We start from the raw sequence: 20,333 nt of genomic DNA, 5'->3' as shown, positions 1-20,333 counted from the left end.
ACAATCTGAAACAAAGACTGTCTGATCTAGGATTAGTAGACATTGACATTGATGGATGCCAGGTAGCTGACCAGTGGAAGGAGAAGCTTGTGAATACCATCACAAAATATGAAGACATCTTCTCAAGACATAATCTGGACTGCGGAGAAGCCAGGGGTTATGTTCACCGTATCCACCTGGTTGATGACAGACCCTTCCGGCTAACATACAGAAGAGTTCCACCTGCTCATTACCTGAAGCTGAGGAAGTTATTGACAGATATGGAAGAAGTAGGACTTATACGCATGTCGGTTAGTGAGTATGCCTCCCCTTTAGTCATGGTATGGAAGAAAGACGGGAGTCTGAGGTTATGCACTGACTTCAGGTGGATGAATGCACGAACGGTGAAGGACGCTCATCCCCTTCCTCATCAAGCAGATTGCCTCGCAGCCCTTGGTGGCAGGGCATTTTTCAGCACCATGGACTTGTCCTCAGGATTTTATAACATTCCAGTTCATGAAGAGGACAAGAAGTACACAGCCTTTACCACACCGATGGGACTTTATGAGTACAATCGCATGCCACAAGGTCTGTGTAACAGCCCGGCATCTTTCATGAGAATGATGTTAAGTATATTTGCGGACCTAAATTTCTCAAATCTCCTTTGTTACCTAGATGACTTGTTGGTCTTTGCACCTACCGAGGAACAGGCTCTACAGCGACTTGACGTTGTGTTTAGCCGCCTAAGAGCCAACAATCTCAAACTAGCACCCAAGAAATGCCACTTCCTACGAAGAACAGTGAAATTCCTCGGACATATCATTAATGAGGACGGTGTGTCAGTGGATCCTGAGAAGGTGGAGGCCCTTGCCAAGATGAGTCAAACTCAGCTGATGGAGGCAGACAGATGCACTCCCTCTGCTCGGAGGCTGAAATCCTTCTTGGGTATGGTATTATATTATCAGCACTTCATTCCTGACTGTTCCGCCATAGCCTGACCTTTGTTTGCACTCACTGGGGGTCAAAAGAGAAGAGGAAGAGATGGGAAGAAGGGCAACAGTGGGATTTTCCGGAAGCTGACGCTATCGGATTGGACTGAGGAATGTGTCGTTGCATTCCAGAAGCTGAAGGATGCTCTTTTGAATTGTGTCGTGCTAGCTCACCCTGATTTCGAGAGGCCATTCATTCTCTTCACTGACGCTTCCTTGGATGATCTTGGGGCTGTGCTTTGTCAAGTGCCTGAAGGTGAAGATAAGCAAGGCCAATAGCATTTGCAAGCAAGACCCTGAGTAAGTTGCAGAGAAGGTATCCGGCACACAGACTTGAATTTCTAGCACTGAAATGGAGTGTGTGTGAGAAATTCAGTCACTGGCTTAATAACCTCTAACACCTCCCAAACCCGGATCCGGGATCCCCCCCATCACAAAAGCTGACTAGCATAGCCTAGCCTAAAGTTACAGGGATATCATAAAATAAAATGTTCATGAAATCACAAGTCCAAGACACCAAATGAAAGATACAGATCTTGTGATTCAAGCCATCATCTCTGATTTTTAAAATGTTTTACAGGGAAGACACAATATGTAAATCTATTAGCTAACCACGTTAGCAAAAGACAACACTTTTCTTACTCCACCATTTTCTTACTGCATCAGTAGCTATCACAAATTCGACCAAATAAAGATATAAATAGCCACTAACCAAGAAACAACCTCATCAGATGACAGTCTGATAACATATTTATTGTATAGCATAGGTTTTGTTAGAAAAATGTGCATATTTCAGGTATAAATCATAGTTTACAATTGCAGCCCCCATCACAACTCTCACTAAAATGACTAGAATAACTACAGAGACCATCGTGTATTAGCTAATTACTCATCATAAAACATTTCTTAAAAATACACAGCGTACAGCAGATGAAAGACACAGATCTTGTGAATATAGCCAATATTTCAGATTTTCTAAGTGTTTTACAGCGAAAACACAATATAGCGTTATCTTAGCTTACTACAATAGTCAGTCACACAGCAGCATTGATTCAAGGCAAAAATAGCAATAACGTTATAAACCACCAAACGCTATTAATTTTTTCACTAACCTTCTCAGAATTCTTCAGATGACAGTCCTGTAACATCATATTACACAATTCATATAGAGTTGGTTCGAAAATGTGCATATTTAGCCGCACAATTCGTGGTTACACAACGTGATTAGTGGGCAAAAAATCAAGCAATCTGTCCTGCGCAATCTTGGAAAGGCACCTATTCTTATCGAAAGCTATTCATAAACTTGACTAAAAAAATACAGGTTGGACAGCAATTGAAAGACAAATTAGTTCTTAATGCAATCGCTGAGTTAGATTTTTAAAATTAACGTTACTAGACATACAGTGTGCGTTACAGCCAGACTAGTGCCGCAATAATGGCGGACAAATACGTTTACATTTTTCCACATAAATACGGAATAACATCATAAATAGCTCTTACTTTTGGACGAGCTTCCATCAGAATCTTGGCGAAGTGGTCCTTTGTCCAAAATAATTGTTGCTTGGTTGTAAAACGTCGTGTTCAACTTCGGAAGTAGCAGCTAACAAGTAGCTATGAGGCCACAGCATGCCCAAATCTTCAAAACTCAATACTAAGGAAATTCCGAAAATAGCAATATACTCGCATAAACTGATATAACTCGGTTTAAAATAACTTCGTTATGATGTTTCTAACACCTATAACGAATTAAATTACAGACGGATATATCTAAGGTCGATAACTGAGCGTTTCAAAATGCCATCCTGAGGTCTTGCTTTGCGTAATGGCGAGCGTTGAAAAGAGAGGTCCTCTCGCTCCTTGGCCTTTTATAAACTCTGGGAACTACGCAGAAAGTTCATTCCACTTCTCATTGGTTACTGACATCCAGGGGAAGGCGGGTGCAGTTCATGTCGACCCATAGGATACATACAGAGCTTTAAACTGATCTGAGAGCAGAGCCTAGTTTTCAGACCTTCGCAGTTCCTGTCATGGATTTCGCTGCAGAAAGAGTTCTGTTCCACCCACAGACATAATTCAAACGGTTTTAGAAACTAGAGAGTGTTTTCTATCCAATAGTAAGAATAATATGCATATTGTACGAGCAAGAATTGAGTACGAGGCCGTTTAAATTGGGTACAATTTTGTGCTATGTCGAAATGGCACCCTCCTAGTGGCAAGAAGTAAGGGGCACGAGTTCACTGTCTGGACAGATAGTAACCGGTTAACGTACATCATGACAAAACCCAAGCTGGACGCTTGTGAGCAAAGATGGGTTGCCAAGCTGGCACCGTACAACTTCAATTTGAAGCGTATCCCAGGCAGCAAGAATACAGTAGCAGATGCACTGAGCCGCGACCCCTTCGCAGTGACTGTCGCGCAGAGACTGATGAGGGAGTTCTACCTAGCACTTCTGTCTGAGGCTGTTGGGACGTTGAATGATGATGTCCAAGATGCCTTCCGTTGGGCTTCTTATCCCCAGGAGATAACCTCCTTGACCACTGCTGAAGTGAAGGCCCATATCAGCTCCATATCGACTGGGAATGTTCAACGGAGATGCAAGCCATCCAGCTTGGTTCCAACACCCAACAGCTGCTTTCTCCTGGTATTGACACTTTGCCTGAACTCTCGCACAAGGAACTTCGAGATCTTCAGCTGCAAGACTTATCTTCAATAAGAAACGGCCCACCAGACGAGATCGATACAAAAAGTGTTGTTGCTGATGAAACAGTGGGACCGCTTGATCCTGAGAGAGGGAGTTCTGTATTGTGTCATTAAGGAGATTCACACAAACCGGAGAAAGTTCCAGTATGTCTTGCCAGAGGTGTTGAGACTCAAAGCGATGATTGGCATTCATGACCTTGCAGGACATCAAGGCCAAGCTAGAACTCTAGCCATGGCCAGACAGAGGTTTTTCTGGCCTGCAATGGAGAGAGACATCAAGGAGTATGTGCGCTGCTGCCAGAGATGCGTTCTAGCAAAGACTCCAGAGCCAGCGGCTAGAGCTCCGTTAGAGAGCATCAAAACTGTTTGGATTTTTGGACAGCGGAAGACAGTAAGAAGAACTCAGTTGATGTTCTGGTGGTGACTGACCACTTCACTAAACTTGCCCATGCATGGCCATGCAGAAACCAGACAGCCAAGCAAGTAGCTCGTAAACTGTGGGATCATGTCTTCTGTGTCTACGGATTTGCTTCAAGGATCCATACTGATCAGGGCGCAAATTTCGAGAGCGAGCTAATAGCAGAACTGCTTAAGCTCTCCGGTGTCCAAAAGTCAAGAACCACGGCATATCACCCAATGGGGAATGGAGAAACTGAATGCTTCAACAGGACTTTAGGTAGCATGCTCAGGAGTCTGCCCTTGAAAACCAAAGAACATTGGCCTGAACAAATCCAGTCATTGACATTTGCCTACAATGCCACTGTTCACAAGACTACAGGCTATGCTCCATTCTTTCTCATGTTTGGTAGGGTCCCTCGGCTACCAGTGGATGTTATGTTCCGCAATGTTTTGGATGACTCCAGTGTTGTGGATTGCAACAAGTATGTCGAGACTCTGATCACTGGGCTGAAGGAAGCTATGAGTGTTGCCCAAAGGCACACTGACAAGCAACAGAGACGACAAGGTCGGGAGTATGACACGCGGGTTAAAGGCATCAGTTTGTCCATGGGGGATCGTGTCCTCATCGCCAACAAGGGTGAAAGGGGCCGCCGCAAGTTGGCTGACAAGTGGAACCCCGAGATTTTCACAGTGACTTCAGTCAATCCACAAACCCACACGTACATAATTCAAGACCGTTACGGCAGAGAGAAAGTGGTTCACAGGAATCTACTGCTGCAGGTGAATTTCCTGCCATTTGAAATGGATGATTCAGTGCACTTCAATGACAGTGATGCTGCAGGGCCTTCAATCAATGTAGATGCAGGAGAGGTCACCCACTCCGGCGATGGACTGGACAGGGAAGACATGGAGGACTCTGGGGAGGAAAGTGCATCTCGGCTGGCGGAGGATTCAAGCGATTACTCCGAGCTCTGGACATCGGATGGAAAGTCAGAACCAGAAGAACCTTGTTTGCTTGAGGAAAATGACCTGGGAAGCACCTCTGAGATCCTGGAGCTGATTCCTTCAAACCCTCCGCTGATCAATGATCTAAGGCCAGAGCCACTGTTAGTCACCATGGCCCCTAGCCCAGTGGCAGGTCGCACAAGGGCGGGGAGGGTAGTTAAACCAGTCAAGAGACTAATTGAGTCAATCCACCAGAAGGTGCAAGTTTAACATAGTACAGAGATATGATTTAGTACAGAATTACAGTTTTTTAAGGCTAAGAAGGTAGGTATAGTGTAAGAGGCACTATGCATCTAGGGGCAGTTGAAGGTTCACGTTCACTTGCCCTGAACCCTATGGGTAGCTTTGAGCTGAATTCAGAATTATGCCTTGAGCTTGGTAGGTTATTTTGTTGTTTTACAAGGTTGGTGAAATTCAGGAGGGGTGAATGTAACAGTTGTTAAAGTACTGTGTGAATTTCACCAGGTTCATATATGAATATGTCATGTTGATTTGTTATTATGCATGCCTGCATCCTGGGAGTAGGGGAGTGTGTACTTACGTTATGCCCTGCGTGCTCGTGCTCAAATCATTTTGATGCACTATGAGAGGTAGGCACGCTTTTTCTGTCGTCTTCAGAAAAGTTTGATTCTTTTAAGCACAAAGTCATACACACAGTGTTTCGTTCATGAATAACGTTGTATATTTAGAGGTTACTCATAAGTGGATGGTATTGTTAAGATGCACTTGTAATTGCACTTTTTAGGATGATATCAACATTCTGAATTCAACATGTGGTTAATAGCTAGCTAAGGTATTAGCATGTGTATGTGTGAACGATGGCTAGCTCCTCAAATGATCCCAGTCCCTTGTATTGTGCATCTGTTGTAGAAAGAGGCGACGATTCGCAGAACATATGTGCTCTACAAATGTTTTATTTTCCTTTGGATGCAGATGCAGGATGCAGAGAGTGAATTCTGCTTGATTAAAACTATCTGATCTCCAAAGTCCATGTCTATAGTCTTAATCAACCACACACAACGCAGAGTTACAGCGGTGCAGTACAGCACCGGTTACATTTGCAGAGCCACTGGGGATGCTAAACAATGTTCAGACCACTCTTGCCAGGCTGGGTAGAGCTCTAGAGCAGTGATGCCAACTAAGCAATTTTGTTGCTAGATTTAGCAACTTTTCAGACTACCCTGGCAACTTTTTTTTCAAACAGCACCTAGCAACAAATTTAGCTACTTTTTAAAATGTATTTGGAACTTTTAGCAACTTTTGAAAAGTGACTCAAACGCTAAAATACACGCCTCTAAATGACACAAAAACAATTTTCTCTGTCACACACTCAGTCACAACACACATGCCTGGCTGCAAAAGTGCATTGTGAGTGATGTCAGCAGCAGACGCTCAGATCGTACACAGGCAGCAGCAATTTCAGCAAATTGCAAATCATTGTTGGCTGACTGCAGCATCAGTAGTACGGGTTCGACGAGCCAAACCCAATGAATATAGTTGGTCACGAATGTTTGATCTTGAACATGTTTGATCTTGAACAGAACTTACAACATCAATCAACATGTCTCAATCAAAATTGTACAGCCAGAAGTACAGAAAAGAGTGGGAGTCTGTACCTGAACAAATGTCAAATCATATTTTTCGCCGAGATGGCCAGGAAATTTGAGTAACGTTATTGTGTATTCTACGTAATGACGCAGTTTTACGTTATCACGCAATGACATCACAACGTCATTTAGCAACTTTTAGCAACAAATCAACCTGCCTCTAGCAACTTACCCTGAAATTGAGTTGGCAACACTGATGTAGAGGTTGTTTTTTTAGGTAGGACTAAAGGTTTTTAGGCAAATGATCCCAATGAAAACAGAAAACTCCTTAAAAGTGGGAATATGTCAGGCCTATTGGGCCAAAATCAGTTATGGCCTATTGTATAGATAATTGAACAAAAATTAACACAACTTCTAAGAGATCAGATTTTTTGTTTATAAATAATTTGCTACAATGACACATTTAGTTAGCTACCCACGTTGTTCCTTTCTTTTAGCACGTGCACATAGTAAGTACACCATCATGCTTTCGGGATACATTTATTTTCAGATTCCACTTCTTTAGTTGTGGACACTAGATCCCTACACTCCCTCTCTTGCTCTTGGTCCTCATCTTTGTAAGTCACCTTGATTTTGCACCTGTGTATTTTATCTGTTTTTTTAAATGAAAATATTTAGGTAACTCCATGACAGTAGCTAAAGCAAGGGGCTATAATAGCAGCACACAAGTAGACTACAAATGCATGCTAGGCCAGGCATGCCCTGAGCTCGTGATGTGAGCGCTATATGGAGCGAAATTGGAGAGGCCGAGATGCTCCAGCCTTTGGGAATCTCGCTCTGCTCCTCCCTCCACTCCAGCTCCGCTCACATACTCTGATATAAACATCAAACATGCTGATATTTATTCCAATGTGCATTGTGTTAAAAGCTCAGAGCAATTAGCATTTTCTCAGAAAAAAGGGTAAAAGTAAAAAAAAGTGGATGCAATCTGGTATGAAGTATCTGGGGATTATATTGACATCAGAGTTGAATAAGATAGTCGGCATCAATATGCTTCCAGTTCTGCAAAAAATAAATGGACAAGGGGAAGTTGTGAAATCTTAGTTTATGGGGAAAAATGTATTCAATTAAAATAGATGGTTGTTCCTAAGTTTAATTATAATTCAATGATGCTACCAATATGCATTCCATCATACATTTTCAAGCAGTGTAATGGTATTGTTAAGATATTATATGGGCAGGAAAAAGACCGTGCATCAGTATGCAGAAAATCCATACCCCTAAAGAAAGACAAAGGTTAGGCCTCCCAGATGTGGAACTGTACAATGTGGCTTTTGAGCTGTCCAGAATGGCTAAGCACTGGAGGAGAGAGGAGGTTGAGGAGAGATGGGTGGTTTGACAGCTCCTTTTGGACCATTACATATTCTATCCCAAAAAAGAGCCAATAATACAGATATTCAGGGCATCAATTCTACGCCAATCTAGGGCAGTGTGGTTGTCAATCCATAAAAGGATCAAAGAGTCTCCACATAGACAAAGATACATTATGCTTTTGTATGATATAATCCTGCTTTTTGTGTGGGGAAACTGTCAATAATGTGGGAAAAATGGGTAAGAGAAAGGTTCATACTTTGGGAGACGTGCACAAGAATGAGGTGTTTTTGTCATTTGAAGAAATGGGAAATAAATATAACCTTTGTGATATTGACCTATGGAGATGTATGCAAATGAAAAGCTGTGTGTCAACACTAGGTGGTGCCATTATGAAAAAGGCAATAATGTAGAATATTTATTTTCTCTACCAGGCTCTGTACGATCAGATTCTTTATGTTACAAACTGCTTAAAAAAATTACACCTATGAAAACTTGAGAATTGTGTGGCAAAGGGATTTACAATGTGAGCTAAATACTGTAAGAAGACATGCATGTTATTTCAAATATTTGTCAAAATGTCATACAAGCCAAGGGAAAAAGTATACAATTTAACGTTTTTCAATTCAAAGGTTACATAGGATGGGTTTATCACAGGATGATGTGTGTTGGCGATATGAAGGGGCAAAAGGAACTCTCCTTCATGCACTGTGGGAATGCCCAGATGTGCACCCCCTATGGGACAAAGCATTACAGATGGCATTGGATTGTACCTTGGTCACCAAGACTGTCTGTTGAGTAACAAGTCTGAAACAAGGGGGATTTAAAATATGATGTTTTAGGTATTGTATCAGTGTAAAGGCTGGTCATGAAACATTGGAAAAGCTCTCATGAACCCATGTTCACAGAGTGGATGAATATGTTGACTAAAACAACAGTGTATGAAATCATGTTAGAAAAAGGCTGGAGACAAATAATAAAAACTCCAAAAAGATATCGGAATGACAAAGCATTATTGTGTTTCCATAATGGCACATAAAATAATAACATGGCCATGAAATAGCATATAATTTACCAGGAAGAAAATGGCCCCATGTATTTGTATTTTTGTTTTGTTTAATGCGTTGGTTGTTTTGTGTTAAAGATGCTTTTTTTTTTTTTTAAATGGTCTCAGTTGAGTTGAAGAGGGCCTGATACAGATTGTTAGGAAACTAACTGCAAAGTAAAGGTTGTGTAAATCCCCAGTGAATATCTCTGTGTGTAATCCTCTGCAGTACGCCTCAGCTACAGGCCACCTCCTGCTGAGCAGCGACTGGGTGGAAGAAAAAAAGCCACACTCAACAAAACACTCACCCACGTCCTCGCACAATACCCCAAGCAATTAAGATAAATTCTGTAATGATTTTGTTACTTCATCTTCAGTTTCATTTAACAGCAGGGTAAAAAAAGGGAAATTGTGTGCTTACGGCCTAATTGTACAGTCAATAGGATAAAAAGCATGAAAAGGGTTTGAAAAATCCTACGAAGAGATTGGAACTTGAAGGCAGGGTAGTAGTGAAGAAGGCATGTTCAGTATTTATTCACATGGGAGATGAAAAGAGGGACTTTCAAGACATTGCTATTACTCAGCATGAAAAGTAGGGCCTACAGGAAAAATGTGTGTTAGTTATTGTACTTAACTGTGCTCTCTCTCTTTCGCTCTCTTTCTCTCTTCTGTCTGTCTGTGTGTGTGTGTGTGTGTGTGTGTGTGTGTGTGTGTGTGTGTGTGTGTGTGTGTGTGTGTGTGTGTGTGGGTGTGTGTGTGTGTGTGTGTGTGTGTGTGTGTGTGTGTGTGTGTGTGTGTGTGTGTGTGTGTGTGTGTGTGTGTGTGTGTGTGTGAGAGAGAGAGAGAGTGAGAGAGGTGTGTATGTGAGAATGAGAGAGGGGAATATCTAACCTCTGTGTGTACTGTATGTGTGTGTGGATGTGTGTATGTGCACATGCACAAAGGTGAGTTTGTTTATTTTTGTCCACGCTGCATACACACCTTATCAGCAGCCCTAAACAAAATGGTATTGATGAAGGTAGGTAGGCTATAATCACCTGACAATGTACCATTCAGGAAGCCTCTATACCAAAACAGCATATTTGGATACAGCTTCAAGTAGGCTCAATCACACGTAGTTCACATTTCCACATCTACATAACAGCTCAGTAAAGCTTACCAAAATGTTGGGGAAATGTGTGGAACTTTTCCTTGATAATGCCTGATGAACAATACATATTATTAGTTGACAATCTTTTTTTATTGAGTTGCACCAAGTTGCATCAATCTAACTGCTGTGTTGAATATTCATTATCAGTATTTATTAGGATAAACAGTTTTATATAAACGTTGAGCTAGCAAATATGTATTTTTATTATATGCAGTATAGATAATCATTTTATGATGACGTATACAGTAAGTGCTTTGAATTTGTCTCTTCAATCTATTTGAGCTATTTCTATGTAGGAAATGAACACGTCGCATGCTTTTGACGTATTCGCACGATGTGCTTATTTTTAGTCCTGACCGATTTATCTGAAAAAATATCTATGAGCTTTTGTGGAAAATAACAGAAGTGATTTGCAAATACTAGTGCATTAAACCACCCAAAATGTATTTCACATAATTACAACAATAAACGTTGTTAAATTCCTATAAATCTAGCTGTTGTTCCGAACTCAAGACTTCAACCCCCATAATGCATATGGGCTTTAGTTTAATCTAAACTATAAACAAGTGACGGGATGAGAGGTCGAAGCGAGAAACCGGTTGAATAACAGCACGGTTGTACGTTTGGCTGTGATTAAGGTAAAACATCTTACCGACATACAAAGTACTGGTTTTCAGTTATCCGATAGCTAGTTATGAATTATATTATTTCACCTAACGGATATGTGTGTTAGAACAGTGCTAGCTGTCTTGTTCCCTAACGCATGTTACAAAACGTCTTGCATAAGTGAATGCCATACTCTGTGTCTCACCACAGCCACTGTTCCATTATATTACACAGAAACCGATACTGAAAGTATTGAAATGTTCATTGATGTAGTCGATAGAATATATAGCTGTGGCTCAGGTTGATGCTGTTGTCATCTTCTGCGTGACTGTGACCAGTGATGTAGCTCGTGGTAAAAAAGGTTGGTAAACTATCAACTCGAGAAGACGAACAACTACCGATATAAACCAAGACATAATTTTTTTTTTTAACTGTTTGATTGCACGGATTCTTTTTTGTTGTGTATGTGTTGCTTTACTGTCCAAATCAAATGCCTGGATAGCCTCTCTGTCTGCTTGTTTTCGCTCTTGCTTTGCTTACTGCATTACAGCCTGCCTCTGACTCACCAACCTGGTCTCAGAGCATTTTGTATTATTCTGTATGTAAATCCGAGCCACTCCATTTAGTATGATATGCTACGTTTTGTATGGTTTGTATTAATTTGTGGATGTCCGTCACCCATTTTGTATGTTATGAATTGCAATTTGTATTATTTTACGAATTTGATAAACATAGCATACTGTATGTTACAAATTTGCAAAACTTATGATATGTTACGAATTCTAGCTAGGTGGCTAACGTTAGCTTGGTGGCGACTGTTACACAAGCCTACCAGACGAGTTAAATAACAGACAAGCTAAATAACTTCTATGCTCGCTTCGAGGCAAGTAACAGTGAAACATGCATGTTCCGGATGACTGTGATCACGCTCTCCGCAGCCAATGTGAGTAAGACCTTTAAACAGGTCAACATTCACAAGGCCACAGGGCCAGATGGATTACCAGGATGTGTACTCTGAGCATATGCTGACCAACTGACATCCTCAAACTGTCCCTGACTGAGTCTGTATTACCAACATGTTTCAAGCAGACCACCATTGTCCCTGTGCCCAAGAATACTAAGTTAACCTGCCAAAATGACTACCAACCCGTAGCACGACTACGACCCGTAGCATCTGTAGCCATGAAGGGCTTTGAAAGGCTGGTCATGGCTCACATCAACACCATTATCCCAGGAAACCTAGATCCACTTTGCAAACCGCCCCAACAGATCCACAGATGATGCAACCTCTATTGCACTCCACGCTGCTTCTCCCACCTGGACAAAAGGAACACTTATGTGAGAATGCTATTCATTGACTACAGCACAGCGTTCAACACCATAGTGCCCTCAAAGCTCATCACTAAGCTAAAGACCCTGGGACTAAACACCTCCCTCTGCAACTGGATCCTGGACTTCTTGACGGCCGCCCCCAGGTGGTGAGGGTCAGTAACAACACATCCACCACGCTGATTCTCAACATGGGGGCCCCTCAGGGGTGCCTGCTCAGTTTCCTGCTGTACTCCCTGTTCACTCATGACTGCATCACCAGGCAAGACTCCAACACCGTTAAGTTTGCAGATGACACAACAGTGGTAGGCCTGATCACCGACAACAATAAGACCGCCTATAGGGAGGAGTTCAGAGACCTAGCAGTGTGGTGCTAGGATAACAATCTCTACCTCAACATGATCAAGACAAATGAGATGATTGTGGACTACTGGAAAAGGATGACTGAGCATGCCCCCATTCTCATTGACAGGGCTGTAGTGGAGCAGGTTGAGAGCTTCAAGTTCCTTGGTGTCCACATCACCAACAAACTGTCATGGTCCAAACATACCAAGACAGTCAAAGAGAGCACGACAAAACCTATTCCCCCTCAGGATACTGAGAGGATTTGGCATGAGTCCACAGATCCTCAAAAGGTTGTACAGCTGCACCATCGAGAGCATCCTGACTGGTTGCGTCACTGCCTGGTATGGCAACTGGTCGGCCTCCGACCGCAAGGCACTACAGAGGGTAGTGCGTATGGCCATGTACATCACTGGGGCCAAGCTTCCTGCCATCCTGGACCTTTATACCAGGCGGTGTCAGAGGAAGGCACTAACAATTGTCAAAGACTCCAGCCACTCTGGTCATAGACTGTTCTGTCTGCTTACACATGGCAAGTGGTACCGGATCGCAAAGTCTAGGTCATAAATCAAGGCTTCTTAACAGCTTCTACCCCCAAGCCATAAGACTCTTGAACAGCTAATCAAATGGCTACCCAGACTATTTGCATTGCCCCCCTTTTATGCTGCTGCTACTCTGTTAATTATCTCGTTGACTCATACCGGTACCCGTATAGCCTTGCTACTGTTATTTTACTGCTGATCTTATTTTTTTACTTAACACTTATTTTTCTTAACTGCTTTGTTGGTTAAGGGCTTTTAAGTAAGAATTTTACTGTAAGGTCTGCACCTGCAGTATTTGGCGCATTTGACAAATACAATTTATATTTGATGATATTGGCCAGGTGATGAGAGGTGCGTGGATTCCTCTAGATGTGACCCTTGGCATTCAGGCCATATCGTTCAATCTTGGTTTCGTCAAACCAGAGAATCTTGTTTCCTGTTGTCAGAGTCCTTTAGGCGCCTTCTGGTAAACTCCAAGCGTCCTGTCATGTGCCTTTTACTGAGGATTGGCATCCGTCTGGCCACTCTACCATAAATTCTTGATTGGTGGAGTGCTGCAGAGATGGTTGTCCTTCTGGGAGCGTCTCCCATCTCCATAGAGGAACTCTAGAACTTTGTCAGAGTGACCATCGGGTTCTTGGTCACCTCCCTGTCGAAGCCCCTTCTCCCCCGATTTGCTCAGTTTGGCCAGGCGACCAGCTCTAGGAAGAGTCTTGGTGGTTCTAAACTTCTTCCATGTAAGAATGATGGAGCCCACGGTGTTCTTGGGGAACTTCAATGCTGCAAAATAATGTTTGGTACCCTTCCCCAGACACAATCCTGTCTCGGAGCTCTATGGACATTTCCTTTGACCTCATGGCTTGGTTTTTGAGCTGACATGCACTGTCAACTGTGTGACTTTATATAGACAGGTGTGCCTTTCCAAATCATGTCCCATCAATTGAATTTACCACAGATGTAGAAACATCTCAAAGATAATCATCTGAGCTCAATTTCGAGTCTCATAGCAAAGGGTCTGAATACTTAAGTAAATAAGGTATTTCTGTTTTAATGTTTTTGCAAACAGTTCTAAAAACCCATGTTTGCTTTGTCATTATGGGGTTTTGTGTGTAGATTGAGGAATTGTTTTATTTAATCCATTTTAGAATAAGGCTGTAACAAAATATGGAAAAAGTGAAGGGATCTGAATACTTTACGAATGCACATGTTTTTGGAATGTATTGGGAGGTTATGATCTGAAATATATCTCAAGTGACCTCTTATGAATATTCCAATAATTCCTTCCCTAGTACTTTTAGGAGATGAGGCTCTATTGCCAACTACAAGTCAATTATAAATATGCATTTGTTAAATTAGCAATTTATAGCTGATTAATTGTATAACTCTTAATTGGAAGAGTAATTCCCCTCCGAACAAACAAATGTTGCAAAGGAAGGTGTCCTCGTACATTCCGTGTGAAAGGATAACATACAATATACGGAAGAAACCTTCTGCATTTGGGGAGACTTCATAGACCTACTAGATTCTGCTGTATAGAGTGTGTGCAATATTGATGTCGGGTTTTAAATATATATACACTGCTCAAAAAAATAAAGGGAACACTTAAACAACACAATGTAACTCCAAGTCAATCACACTTCTGTGAAATCAAACTGTCCACTTAGGAAGAAACACTGACAATAAATTTCACATGCTGTTGTGCAAATGGAATAGACAAAAGGTGGAAATTATAGGCAATTAGCAAGACACCCCCATTAAAGGAGTGGTTCTGCAGGTGGTGACCACAGACCACTTCTCAGTTCCTATGCTTGCTGGCTGATGTTTTGGTCACTTTTGAATGCTGGCGGTGCTTTCACTCTAGTGGTAGCATGAGACGGAGTCTACAACCCACACAAGTGGCTCAGGTAGTGCAGCTCATCCAGGATGGCACATCAATGCGAGCTGTGGCAAGAAGGTTTGCTGTGTCTGTCAGCGTAGTGTCCAGAGCATGGAGGCGCTACCAGGAGACAGGCCAGTACATCAGGAGACGTGGAGGGGGCCGTAGGAGGGCAACAACCCAGCAGCAGGACCGCTACCTCCGCCTTTGTGCAAGGAGGAGCACTGCCAGAGCCCTGCAAAATGACCTCCAGCAGGCCACAAATGTGCATGTGTCTGCTCAAACGGTCAGAAACAGACTCCATGAGGGTGGTATGAGGGCCCGACGTCCACAGGTGGGGGTTGTGCTTACAGCCCAACACCGTGCAGGACGTTTGGCATTTGCCAGAGAACACCAAGATTGGCAAATTCGCCACTGGCGCCCTGTGCTCTTCACAGATGAAAGCAGGTTCACACTGAGCACATGAGCACATGTGACAGACGTGACAGAGTCTGGAGACGCCGTGGAGAACGTTCTGCTGCCTGCAACATCCTCCAGCATGACCGGTTTGGCGGTGGGTCAGTCATGGTGTGGGGTGGCATTTCTTTGTGGGACCGCACAGCCCTCCATGTGCTCGCCAGAGGAAGCCTGACTGCCATTAGGTACCGAGATGAGATCCTCAGACCCCTTGTGAGACCATATGCTGACACATGCACATTTTCAGCTGTGCTAACATAATTGCAAAAGGGTTTTCTAATGATCAATTAGCCTTTTTAAAATGATAAACTTGGATTAGCTAACACAACGTGCCATTGGAACACAGGAGTGATGGTTGCTGATGATGGGCCTCTGTACGCCTATGTAGATATTCGATTAAAAATCAGCCGTTACCAGCTACAATAGTCATTTACAACATTAACAATGTCTGAACTGTATTTTTGATCATTTTGATGTTATTTTAATGGACAAAATGTGCTTTTCTTTCAAAACAAGGACATTTCAGAGTGACCCCAAACATGTATGTATACATATATACAGTTGAAGTAAGAAGTTTACATACACCTTAAACTGAGTTTAAATGTATTTGGTTTTCACAATTCCTGACATTTAATCAAGAAACAATTCCCTGTCTTAGGTCAGTTAGGATCAGTTAGGACATTTCAGAATGTGAAATGTCAGAATAATAGTAGAGAGAATGATTTATTTCAGCTTATAGGTCGTTCATCACATTCCCAGTGGGTCAGAAGTTTACATGCACTCAATTAGTACTTGGTAGCATCGCCTTTAAATTGATTAACTTGGGTCAAACTTTGAGGTAGTCCCCCATAAGCTCCACACAATAAGTTGGGTGAATTATGGCCCATTCCTCCTACAGAGCTGGTGGAACTGAGTCAGGTTTGTTCGCACACGCTTTTTCAGTTCTGCCCACATTTTCTATAGGATTGAGGTCAGGGCTTTGTGATGGCCACTCCAATACCTTGACTTTGTTGTCCTTAAGCCATTTTATCACAGCGTTGGAAGTATGCTTGGGGTCATTGTCCATTTGGAAGACCCATTTGCGACCAAGCTTTAACTTACTGACTGATGTCTTGATGTTGCTTCAATATATCCACATAATTTTCCTTCCTCATGATGCCATCTATTTTGTGAAGTGCACCAGTCCCTCCTGCAGCAAAGCACCCCCACAACATGATGCTGCCACCCCCATGCTTCACGGTTGGGATGGTGTTCTTCAGCTTACAAGCATCCTCTAAACATAACGATGGTCATTATGGCCAAGCATTTCTATTTTTGTTTCATCAGACCAGAGGACTTTTCTCTAAAAAAGTACGACTTTTGTCCCCATGTGCAGTTGCAAACCGTAGTCTGGCTGTTAAACCGTAGTTATGGCGGTTTTGGAGCAGTGGCTTCTTCCTTGCTGAGCGGCCTTTCAGGTTATGTGGATATAGATACTTTTGTACCTGTTTCCTCCAGCATCTTCACAAGGTCCTTTGCTGTTGTTCTGGGATTGATTTGCACTTTTCACACCAAAGTACGTTCATCTCTAGGAGACAGAACACGTCTCCTTCCTAAGCGGTATGATGGCGCGTGGTCTCATGGTGTTTATACTTGCATACTATTGTTTGTACAGATGAACGTGGTACCTTCAGGCGTTTGGAAATTGCTCCCAAGGATGAACCAGACTTGGAGAGGTCTACAATTTGTTTTCTGAGGTCTTGGCTGATTTCTTTTGATTTTCCCATGATGTCAAGCAAAGAGGCACTGAGTTTGAAGGTAGGCCTTGAAATACATCCACAGGTACACCTCCAATTGACTCAAATGATGTCAATTAGCCTATCAGAAGCTTCTAAAGTCATTACATCATTTTCTGGAAGCTGTTGAAAGGCACAGTCAACTTAGTGTATGTAAACTTCTGACCCACTGGAATTGTGATACAGTGCATTAATATGTCTGTAAACAATTGTTGGAAAAATGACTTGTATCATACACAAAGTAGATGTCTAAAACCGACTTGCCAAAACTATAGTTTGTTCACAAGAAATTTGTGGAGTGGTTGAAAAACGAGTTTTAATGACTCCAACCTAAGTGTATGTGTTATATATATATATATATTAGTTCAATATGTGTCTCCATTGGCCTGGGCTATTAATTTGCATTCAAGACCAGTTTCTTTTCATTGCTCTGTTTGTCAGAGTAGCTACTCATTTCGGTCATTTGTGTGGTATGAAAATAGATTCTGCTAATGTCTTCTGTCCCGTAAAATAACAGAATTGCATGAAATGCATTTTATTTAAGGCTAAAATATTTTCCCCTATGTGGTGAAATCCTAAAAACAGCTCTGCCCAACTGTAGGCTATGTCACTACGCAAATGCGATTTCATAGAAGCGTGCAATGTTTTATTATAACCGAGTGGCTGCGGAACAGAAAAATCAATAGAAATTAAGCTTCTGCGCATGTATATATTCTGTACTTTATATGCGTGGAGAACAGGCTACTCAGGCTAATGGTGCTTGTTTAATGAAGTTAGATCAAAGCAGAGTCAATGTTTGCAAGATCACATAATGATAGTATTCTACAGAACCCGAAATATTATAGCATCGTTTAATGTTACTGTTTGACAACCATCTGCTCTAAAATTCGCTCACTTTACATCATCCGAAACAACACTGTAGGACACTTGAAAAACTAAGATCTAAATGAATATCTCCATGAAACTGATTTCAGATCAATGGTTGGGATGCAGATGCTGCATGGACGTTTCACCGTTAAAACTTTGTACAGAACTAATAGAATGACAAATGCCAGTGTTCTGCTGACCACACCCCCTTGGTGTGACACAATTGAAATGGTAAAACCAGGCTATTTTCCAGAGACATGCAATTTCACCCTTGAGGAGGTAGATAATGTGTTGATTTCCCTACCAAACAAGAAGTGAATCAGATGTGGCCTTTAAAGTCTCATAAGTGACACCAAGACCCCAGTCCTCCCATGCCCTCATGCATATCTTCAATGCCTGTCTGATTAATGGAAAGGTACCTGACTCATGGCTGGGTGTTCTTATCCACGGAATACTAAAAAACACAATGTTCCAGATAATCCATCTATACTGAACAATAATATAAACGCAACAATTTACAGTTCATAGAAGGGAAGGGTGATCCCGCAGGTGAAGAAGCCGAATGTGGAGGTCCTGGGCTGGCGTTGTTACAACGTGGCCTGCGGTTGTGGGGCCAGTTGGACGTACTGCCAATTTCTCTAAAGTGACATTGGAGTTGGGTTATGGTAGAGAAATGTACATTTTTAAATTCTCTGGCAACAGCTCTGTTGGACATTCCTGCAGTCCGCATGCCAATTGCACGCTCCTTCAACTTGACATCTGTGGCATTGTGTTGTGACACAACTGCACATTTTAGACTGGCCTTTTATTGTCCCCAGCACAAGGTGCACCTGTGTGATCATGCTGTTTAATCAGCTTCTTGTTATGCCACACATGTCCGGTGGATGGATTATCTTGGTAAAGGAGAAATGCGCACAATATTTGAGAGAAATAAGCTTTTTTCAAAATGGGGACCAACACTATACATGTTGCATTTTATATTTTTGTTCTGTATACATGGAGAGACAATTCCCTCTTTCCCTTTGTCTGTAAAGTGTTCACGGAATGCTTGCTCGCCCACATACTACCATGGCTTTTAGATACAGGCATTCTCTCTCCCAAACAAAAGGCATAGACAGACACAGACGGCATGAATGAGCATGTTTTCTGCATAAAAACTGGAATTGATGGCTCAAAGCATGAATCGGCAAAGTTTTACACTGTTTTTGGACTTCAGAGATGCCTTTTGGTACTTTATCGCATAGTGTAATCGATGCACTTGAGGAAATACGAATGCTTCAGCCTTATGTGGACATCATATCCCATGTGTACAAAGGTTCTTTTCTCCAAGTTATATGTGGGAAGCAGCTGACTGAACCAATCCCTCTCTGGGTTGGCATAAAAACAGGCTGCCCATGGAGTGCTGTTTACTACATCCTAGCCATCAACCAGTGGCTGAAATTGCTATGCCAGTGTGCCCGAGCCCATGTGTGGTGACCGAACCCAGTGCAGGGGTACGATGATGACGTTCAGATCTCCTGCAGAGAGGAGCATGTTCTCAACAATATGCTCTCTTGCATAGATTACTTTTTGAAATGGTCTGGGCAGGAAGTTAAAGACACTGTGCATTGTGCAGTGTATGAAAGACGCAGTGGAGGCAACCGCTGGAACAAGCCCCCAACACTAGTGTTCTCTCGGCATGAAACATTACAGCTATCACGAACGTAAGTTAAATGTTGCTAGCGAGTGGGGGGGGGGGACAAGTTGAGGAGCTTGTCCATGAGTATTCAACCAGGCTTGAAATGATTGACATTTCCCCTCTGCCTGTGGTCGTGAAGCTAGACGCTGTGAGAGAGGTGTCCTAGCAAAGATTCAACATCTGCATGCCGATGTGCACATACCAAGTAGGTTCTGAGTGAAATTAATAGCAACATCGTTCAAGCGGTGAGAAAGTGGCTATGCTTAAACACACACACCACGTGTGACGTTCTCTTCCTGAGCCCAAGAGGGGGGGTTTGTGTGTCCCGAATGTTGAGTGGATTTACACTGCTACCAGACTGACTCACCTGTTGATCATGCTCAACAGAGACGATGCCACAGTTGGGGAATTAGCCAGAGCCTCCCTCCTTCTGGACCAACGGAAGGGGAATGTGCCACTGACAACAACTTCCTGGGCTTCCGGAGGAAGACCAATTGGACACTCGTGCTGCGGTCTTTGGAGTCTGGTCAGACTGGCCGGACCCGTGCAACCGGAGCTCAGATGGGCATGAACTGATACGCAAACTGAGCCAGTGACTGCCTCTGATGCATTTGTGGCAGACCTCTGTGTTGTGGAGGCTTCTGTCACCCATGACGGAACATCTCCTCCTACATCAG

At 42.6% G+C, this 20,333-nt stretch overlaps 1 protein-coding gene across 1 annotated transcript in view; it reads left to right on the top strand.

Annotated features, from left to right (window-relative positions):
• The first annotated feature begins 10,729 nt into the window (after positions 1-10,729).
• The window catches only part of adck1 (aarF domain containing kinase 1), a 174,356-nt gene continuing 164,752 nt past the window's right edge, over positions 10,730-20,333 (top strand). The window contains exon 1 of the mRNA XM_039009909.1: positions 10,730-10,823. The gene's annotated coding sequence lies outside the window, so the exon portion shown is untranslated. The remainder of the gene's footprint in view (positions 10,824-20,333) is intronic.

Source organism: Salvelinus namaycush, chromosome 15 (assembly GCF_016432855.1).
Source record: "Salvelinus namaycush isolate Seneca chromosome 15, SaNama_1.0, whole genome shotgun sequence".
Taxonomy (NCBI): domain Eukaryota; kingdom Metazoa; phylum Chordata; class Actinopteri; order Salmoniformes; family Salmonidae; genus Salvelinus; species Salvelinus namaycush.
Note: the sequence above shows the minus strand (reverse complement) of the source record. Positions and strands in the feature narration are given on the sequence as shown.